This window comes from Acartia tonsa, chromosome 14 (assembly GCF_053477335.1).
Source record: "Acartia tonsa isolate MP-2025a chromosome 14, ASM5347733v1, whole genome shotgun sequence".
Classification (NCBI taxonomy): domain Eukaryota; kingdom Metazoa; phylum Arthropoda; class Copepoda; order Calanoida; family Acartiidae; genus Acartia; species Acartia tonsa.
Window position 1 is genome coordinate 36,925,992 of NC_137273.1, and position 9,683 is coordinate 36,935,674.

At 30.3% G+C, this 9,683-nt stretch overlaps 1 long non-coding RNA gene across 1 annotated transcript; it reads right to left on the minus strand.

The window, feature by feature from the left end:
• Positions 1–1,900: 1,900 nt before the first annotated feature.
• LOC145305828 (uncharacterized) lies at positions 1,901–7,677 on the minus strand. The gene is made up of 3 exons (XR_013874719.1): positions 6,097–7,677; positions 3,670–5,076; positions 1,901–2,424 (listed from the first exon to the last, which is right to left on the minus strand). It is a non-coding gene; the product is annotated as an uncharacterized LOC145305828 (long non-coding RNA).
• Positions 7,678–9,683: the final 2,006 nt, after the last annotated feature.

Below are 9,683 nucleotides of genomic sequence, written 5' to 3' on the forward strand. Positions count from 1 at the left end.
TTCCTATTAAAAGTTCCATCCAACAGATCCGAACATGCAGGTATATGCCTAATAATAAAGGTTAATGGCATAATTCAGAATTTAATAAACTTTTAATGCTTTATTATAGTTTTTTTTTTTAAAGTTTGCTAGTGCATTAGGCTAACTACTACATTTTAAAATCATTTCATTATTGCCCTCCATCCTTTCGACCCAGAAAATAGACCTAAAACACAAGGGTGGGAGGTGTTTTAGTCTCAACCCTTACCAAGTCATAGAATAAACCTATTTGAGTTGAACATTTAAAAAAAATATCAGTCATTGTGATTTTGTCTAAAAATCCCCATTCTTTCCTTGAGTGTTATCAGTATTTGATGAACCAACTTTTAATGTAACACAGTAATATTTTCCGGTTTGAAAGAAATTTTTCCAGGGAGTATATTTGTTGGGCTTAGGAAGTTCATCTATGAAAATATTAGTGTACTGATTATATTCCTGGAAATATTTATAAATCAAGTCATATATGTCTTCTTCGGAACTTTTAAAAGTTATCTGATCCAGATGCTTGGTTGTTTTTACATCAATATTTTCAAAATCTTTGAACATAAACTCTGCAACAAAGTCCATTATTGATACATCTTTTAGCTGTTGTGGATTATAAGAGGAAAGATTTAGGTATGCTAGCTTGCAAGTTGGATTATTTCGTGCAATATACTTTGCCCTCTCCTGTAGAACATATGTTTTTCCTACTCCATGATCACCATCAATGATTAAAATGGATTGATTAGATTGATGAACAAGTTGCTGTATGTCACCATTTTTTGTTATGTTGTGAACTAGTAGATTTTCTGTTTGCTTTGAATGTTCAATTGAGCTCATCATAAGTTTGTTAATCTTTTCAGCATTATGTAACAATGTTTGATATCTCTTTGTTTGTTGAGTTCCGAACCCTGGCTCGTCAACAAGCATTCTTAAATTGTTAGCTTTATGAATCAAAGAAAGAAATATAGTATCAACCATATGGATGTATTGATCATTGTTATTATTAGAATGTTCACCTTTATATTTTTCAACCCTTATTAGTTTTTCAACCCATACTTTCATATCAAACATTTCCTTTTCTCCCAACATGAAATTTTTACAATCAGAGCATGGCTCACTTTCTTTTCTTTTTAGTTCTAGTTTAGGAAAGCAAAGTGCTGTTATAAACTTCCAATCTCCAGATAGAACGGGTTGAAACATCTTTTTGAAGACTGAAATATTCTGTTTACTTTGATTGGCCGCTTTTCTAAGTTTGCTCAGCTTTTTGGTTTGTCTCAGTTCTATGTTCACTATTAGTTTTGATTCTGGTAGAATAAGTAAGGAATCCATTCTTTGAGTGTTTGTTCTTATGCAGCTATCGTATCTATTTTTCAAGTTTGACTGAATATCCTTTTCATCCTTAATGATTCATAAATATACATAACATCAAATAAAGCTTATTTAAACTAACAATACATATTTCAAAGTAACAGGATGTCTATCTGTGTGTCTGTTAGTTCGAAAGGATCATGCTTACCGCTGGACTGGTATGGTTTTTCTAAACAGTGAAGCTTCAGAGATGTCCTCGGAAGGATTATAATTATTTGGGAGGATGGTAGGGCCACCCTCCATACAGAAATTGCCCCTGGAAAAAATGACCTAACATTTTTTTTCTTTTTAAAACTAAAATCTAAAGGGTGGGTCAACATAACCCCCCCACCTACCACAATTAACAATAGATATGGCATAGCAGCTTGTGAAAATTAAATAAAAATGTTTTTGTTACTTTTACAAAAATGCAAATGAACTATTCTCATTAGTCTTTAATACAAATTATTAAAATCTATCTCGTTTAGATATTCATTTTGAATTCTAATATATATTCATGTATCATTCCTTATTGAGGAGCTCATCTATATTCTCTGATGAAAGAACTTTTATCAAATCAACTTCATAAGGAGTTAAATGTGGATGTTTCTCTTCTTGTTCTTCTTTTCCAATTTTATCTTTGAATGTCTTCTTATTTATCAAGTCAAATAAAAAGTGAGATTGAAACTCTTTCATAACAAAAGCTTTGGCATTTAGGTTTCTAACTGCATTTATTATACTTTGGTGCATAACATCTTCAACATAATTGCTTTTAAGAGTTTGATTTACAGTTTTTCCTAACAATTCATCATTTTCAGGCAACCCAATGTGATTTGGAACTGCTATGATATTTTCATTAAAAAGCCCTTGGCTACTCTTCAATTTGAGTTCTTCAATCTTACTTTTATTTTCATCATTTAGAGGAAATGCTTCATGAACATATTTTGTATCATAGTAAGAACCCCCTATTTCTGATAATTTGTACACACCAAGTTGTAGCCCACATGCACAAGCTTTTGCCATCTCTACTAATGGTCAGCCTGTTTGAACCAATACCTATGAATAATAGAAAAACAAATAATTCTATAAAGATATTAAATTCGAATTAAAGGATTTATTTGGTTTCTTTAAAAAGCAGCAAGTAATAGAAAACGAGATAGAAAAAACGCTAAGGGTTGAGTGTAATGGCAACTACCACATCAAATGTAACTAATATCAAAATCATATATAGAATAGTTTAGAACAGGTATGTTTTTAAAGAAACAAGGATGGCAACATCCATAATAGCGAAGCTAAAAAGTTAGGATCATATAAAGGAAATGAAGTCATTCCTAAAAAGGACAGAAATTCTCTTACAAAAAGTACAGAAATCATCTTCCTCTTTCTCAGATAACTCAAATATGGACAAAAATCACTTTCCTTTCTTCTCACATATCTGAAAAAGAGGATAAAAATCCCCTTCCCAAATCTCACTTAATCTTCCTAATTCTAAGAAAATTAACCCAATACCTACAAGTTCTCCCTTATTATCAGATAACCTACCTTATTCTAAGAAATTCTTCCTTATTCTAAGAAAATCTACCTTATTCCCCCAAATTCTTACTTATTCTAAGAAATTCTAAGAAATTACATATGGACATAGGGAAAAAAATAATTATAGTGCCATTTCATAAAAAACTTAAAATTAAACTGAAATAATTCAAGAAACCATTTAAATCTAGCACGCCAACAAATAAGGAAATCTTAATGAAACTTTGTGGAATTATGTACAATGTTAATTTATTTAATCAATACAAATTTCTGTCGTCTTTAATGAATATGAAGGATCCGAGAAAATCATGTTTCCCCCAAAATGTTTCAGGCGGACATACGGACAGACATACATTTCAAATTATAGAGTAGCTTTGCTACTAAAAATCATTTAAAATGTGATAATATCTTAATGAATATCTACATTAAAAACAGTAGTTTATATCAGGGGCGTCCAAGTTTTTTAATTTGGGGGGGGGGGGGTGGTAGAATACTTTAATAGTGTCCTCTTTCTTGTTAGAAGCGAATTCTAAGCACCAAAAATATATAGAGAAATATGAGAAATTAAAAAATGGCCAAAACCTGCTATTAAGCACTCAGACCGCCATCTGTGTTTATAATTAATTATGCTCCTTAATGAAGGGAATATTGTCAAACAGTTTCAGCCTTCTATCTTGTATGGAAGCCCAGAAAATCATGTTTCTCCCAATTGGTGTTTAATGGACAGACGGACATTTGGAATTATAGAGTAGCTTTGCTAATAAAAATTACCCTTTATGTATCATGTATATATTTGTTCATTTTTCTCCGGATTTGTTCACAATTTAAGGAGGCCATAATAATTCCATATTCATAAACTATCATCCTGGCATTTTAAAAAATGAAAGATCTGAAATAAATCATGCATTATTATAGATCATTCAAATAAGATAAAAGATAAATGAACTAATTAAATGAAGAAAATCCCATATTATACAGCATGAATCACAAAAAAGTAGTTTTAAGGGTTTATTTCGTAATGTATCATCAAAAGAAGCATATGTCTATGTTCTGTATACATTTCCACGCCAAACTATATAAAAACTTAAAGTTTACCTACATTAAAATGGAGGTTTTTGTTGCTAAAGTTTTAAAAAAATTACTGAGCAAAAAGTGACATTTTACATGAAATGACCTTTTAAAAAGATTAAATAAAAAATCTTTTTATTTTTGTTATGAGGAGAAACTTTTTACAGAATTGTATCAAAAAATTTCTTTTCTAGAGGGTAGGTTAGGTAATCAAAAGAATAATCACCATTTATTGCATAGTATTAATAACAGCTTTCCATGGATATAAAAATGTACAATTATAAGGGTAAATCCAGTTTTGTTAGCTAAAAGATGCCTAAGACACAGACTAACAAAACTGGTTTTGATATTATGATTGTACATTTTTATATTCTTTCAACTATTGGATATAATTCGATACATTACAATACATGAATTATCAGTATGGATTGGAACTGGTTCCAATCCAGCGAATATTAATCAGTTTTGAAGCCATGCTGGAAAGGTTTTTTATCTATCTGATATATGTTTCAAGATCTAAATCTGTAATGAGACCAGAAATTTTCCTTATAGCATCTGTTTTATGTATCACTATTGTAAAACATTGAGTCCTCAAGATAAGGTTTCTCAGCAATGATTGTTCATCATACATTTCCTCATTTTGGAAAATGATTGTGTTTCTTGCCTGTGCACCATTGAATGATATAATGTCTGTAAGAAGTATTGTTCCAATATCTTGGTTTATTTCCTCCATCACATTCTCGGTGTCTAATTGTTCAGTAATGCTGTAAACTTTATATCCTTTTTCTGAAAGATGCTTTTGAAGTTTTTCATTATACTCATTCAATAAGGTTTTTTCAATTTTGTCAAAAATTATAACTATTGGTTCTTTTGTATGATTCTTAAAATATTTAATCATCACTGCCTTTACTAAATCTACACAATCAACTTGTTTGTTGTTGTGAAAATGATAATTTAAAGGGCCAGAAACTGTTTTGGTTGGATTAAGATATCTCTCTTTTATCACTTTATTATTATCACCCAATCCCAAAGCACAGGATACATTGAATACATGCTCAGAATTTCTAAAGTTGTACTCTAGCTTGATGAATTCAAAACCTCCAGAAATATCTATAAATAAGGATAAATTGTTTGTTTTTTTTGTCTAATCTTATCGATTCCATGAGCCAACGCACATGACACATTATAAACATGCTCAGAGTTTCTAAAGTTATATATAACAGTTAGGGAGTTGAATCCATTTTTATAGAAGCAGAAATATAATCTATGATTATGGTTTGGACCCTCTAAAACTGTAATCTACCCTTCCACTTTCCCCTCTCTTGGTGAAGATATCTTCAACGCCGATACGATTTTTGAAATTTAAGATTATACTTTCCCTTCTCTTGGTGAAGATATCTTCAACGCCGATACGATTTTTGAAATGTAAGATTCCACTTTCCCCTTTCTTGGTGAAGATATCTTCAACGCCGATACGATTTTTGAAATTTAAGATTCCACTTTTGCCTCTCTTGGTGAAGATATCTTCAACAAGAGAGACAAAAGTGGAATCTTATATTTCAAAAATCGTATCGGCGTTGAAGATATCTTCACCAAGAGAGGGGAAAGTGGAAGGGTAGATTACAGTTTTAGAGGGTCCAAATCATAATCATAGATTATATTTCTGCTTCTATAAAAATGGATTCAACTCCCTAACTGTATAAGCTTGATATATTCAATGTCCTTATGGTAGTCTAAAAGACAAAGGATATATACACATACTTTTCGTGAATAAAAAAAAACCTTATCAAGTTAGGTGTATTCGCCACTTATTAAATTTGTCAAGGGTGGACACACTTTTTTAATGAATCCTTACCAAAATATCAAGAAATGTTTATTATTTATCAACTAAACCAGAAAAAAAGGTACAGCCTCTAAGGGAAATATATTCAAAATACAGAGATTTCAAATTATAGAGTAGCTTTACTACCAACAGAGGGAAATTGTTAGGGAACCCCACCGTTTTTTTTAAATTAATTCTAGAGTAATCAAAAAAGACAATTCAAAGTTATAGAGTAGCTTTGCTACTGATAAACATTATAAAATTAAATATCTAAAAAAATAATAAATATTCAATATATCCTTATTTACCTAATTTGTCTGGTATTACATCTAACATTCCTCCAGTTTTCACCTTTAGAGTTGCACAAACAGATTCATTCCATTCCAGTATGCTAAAAAAATTCTCATCACTTGACGGTACAGGTAGTTCATCAATACATATCAATGAATAAGGTTGCTCATTCTTTTTTTCTAGGAATGTTTTAATTAAATTATAAATATTCAATTGTTCATTTTGACAGGCCTCTTTATCAGTATGATGTTCATGGTCAATCAAATGCTTTGCTGTAAATACATCTATATTTTCATTATCTTTGAAATCATCGTTGTCAATAACATTTTCATGTTTTTTGAAATGATGTTTGTCAATGTCATACATCAAAGAAAAGACCCTCAATTGCTCACAAGTAGGAGTTTCTGTATCAATAGAAGATAGGTTTAAGTAAGCAACTTTGTTTTTTTCCTCCTTTTTTGCATGGATACAAGCTTTCAATTTTAACATGTGGGTTTTTCCTGTCCCAAAATCTCCACCAATTAGGAGAATTCTAGAGGTAGAGCTAAGGATAGCCTCTTGTTTGATTGTTGGTTTCATAATCAATGGTGCTTTCTTATTCTTATTATTATTCTTACTTTCTAAATTCTGTATACATCCATTATTAAAATATTTCATTAGTTTCGTATTTCCCCTCTCTCCCGATATGATACACAATTTTTCAGTCAGTTTTTCTTGTGTAAACTTGCTAAGGCTAATTGAGTTTTCATACACGCGAGATTTAGACTCTTTTTGGTTTATAATTTGTTTTTGTATCAGAGGTACTATAATAGATTGTATTTTATTATAATCATTCATATAATTTTGATTTCTTTGTAATCTACTAACTATTTCTTCAATCCATTCTTTTATTCCATTCTCTGCATGGTTCAAATACTATATTGTGCACTGATATTAGAATAAGTTAAAGTGAAGATACTGACAAGAAATTGATATGCTTAATACTAATCCTAAAGTTCTGATCCTTCAGGTCTCCAACAATCTTAAAATGGCTGTGACTGCATATTTATATTTTGTGATTTCTATATTACATTTTCATAAAGATAAATATTTTCTTTTAGCTTAAAAATAGGAAAATTATGACCGTTTAAAAGTATAAAAGTATCTAAATACAAAGGTTGTTAAATAAATGGGTAAAGGATGTGAAATATGACTTACTTACTTATAGTCGGAAATTCTTTATCAAACCTGGGACATTTTTAGCTTTCCATCTCTAATAGAAGCTGAGATAAAAGGGGGGGGGGGACGTTCCAAGCGTCAACCCACCCCCCCCTCTCTACCGATTAAGGTGAGGAAAGGGACCTGACTTTAAGGGTTAACATATAAAGTTTGTAATGAATAGTATTTGATATTTACAAATATGAATTAGCGTAGCACCTTAAATAATATGAAGAAATTTAATCAGTTACGTTTTATAAAACCCATGCATATTGTACTTTCTAAATAAGTATGAAATCCTTGCAATAATGTTCTGTTATGTACACCTAAATCATAAGCAATCTTTGCTGAAAATAGAGTAAGGAAAAAAGGAGTTGCTATTTAATTGATAAATGAAACGGAAAGTTAATAGAAGTTAAACTGTCAGAAACAAAGCTGAGGCTATATTTGTAAATTTTTTTAATTATGCATGTTTATATTAATGATTTTATACAAATAATATCATAATTCTTTAATTTTAATACCATGAGTTGTAATAAATAACAAGGATGACAACATCTATAAGTAGCGAAGCACAAAATCTATTATGAAATAGACAAACGTACAAAGTGAGTTATAAGGAAGTTTTTACAAAGAAAAGAAAGAGAGATAATATGAAAAAAAATAAAATCACGAAACCTTAAAAAATAAGATTTATATCTTTGAAAGTTGTAAAAAGAAAAGCAGCGAAAAAGCTACTTAAAAGCAGTAAGAATACCATAATTTTTTTTTATCACCTAATTAAGGGATTAATGTCGAAAAGTTTCACTCGTTTATCGTTTGTTGGAGCCGAGAAAAAAAAGTAAAAGTGGCTAAATAGCTGCTTAAAAGCAGTCGGACTGCTATGGATGTTTTGTACTTAATGTTAATGTCGTGTGGGTGATTTGCACCTGGACTGAACAGTCAACTTGTCAACTCAAGGTCAGACTCTTGGTCCTTCACCTCATACCCGTGGTACAGTACATAATTATGTTTCATATCGATGGGAATATTGACAAGAAGTTTCAGCCTTCTATATTTTACAGGAGCTGAGAAAATAAGTTGTAAAAATAAAAGCGGCCGAAAAACTGCTTGAAAGCAGTCCGACCACTATGAATATTTTATATTTACTTATGCTCCATATAGCTAGAAATGTTGACAACAAAGAAATTTCTTTTGTAGAAGCGTAGATAATCACATTTCCCTCAATGCATTAATAACAGACAAATGGACACACGGACATTTGAAATCATAGAGTAGCTTCGCTGCTAAAAACTGAAAATCAAACATAGTCATAAAATCCGAATTGATATTATTAAAGCAGTTTTTACAGAAAAGGGACAAATTTGTAAAAAAGTAATGCATTCAATTACATTAAATTCCAGAGATAAAGCAATAGTGATTAAGCTTATTTATACCCTGCTATTTACTCAATATTCATTTGACACCAAAAAGCTTTAAAAGGGGAAGGAATATTTTTTAATGTTTAATAGATTCTGTAAGATTATTTTTAATATAAAATTAATATCATAAATCCTAATGAGAATGAGAATGGATAATAGACATTATAGTAATAGATTCCTGAAATGATATTTTCTTTCCATATAATAAATTTGCTACAGTAATCACATGGCTTTTTATCTGTACGTTTGTCATTTGTAGGTTTGTCATCTGAAGGTTTGTAATTTTTTTTTTGTTTTGTTTTGGAGTTTTTGTGAAGACTTTCCTTTGATGCAGCCAAACAGGCAGCTTTGACGAATATCCAGTCTAGCGTGACTGTTGTCTTAAAAATCTCTAAATGCTTTCTTAGCTGATTTGAAGCTTTTTTTAGATTGTCCCAGAAATTTTTCTCCTTTCCTCTTTTTGCCTCTAGGTTTATTATAAGTTTATATTCTGGCAAAAAGACCAAGGTATCAATTTCATATTCCTTTTTTTCTTTCACACATTTCAAACTTAAACCATTAAAAACAAAAGCCTCTAGTCCTTTTGCTCTTAGACTATGAACAATTTCTTGCAAAAGTACATCTTCAAGATACTTGGCAAGATATTGATTGGAAAGTTCTTTATTTCTTTCTACTTTTTCCATTCTTAATTTTTCATCTTTTTCTAGATACAGAATATCATTTGAATTGATTATAGTAAACTTTGAAGCAGTATTATATTGGATGGGTATTTTTATGATATCATTGTGATTTTCAAAGCATTGCTCTCTGTTGATTTTTTTTAGTTTGTTTATGATATCTTCAGGAATGTTATCCTCAGAATTGTTATCTTTAGTATCATTATCTTTAGAAATGTTACTGAAGCCTAAACTTAATTTGCAGAGACAATCATCAGAGTTTGAATTAGGATTTATAATACTGGGTTCTTCATAATTGGTTTCATCAGA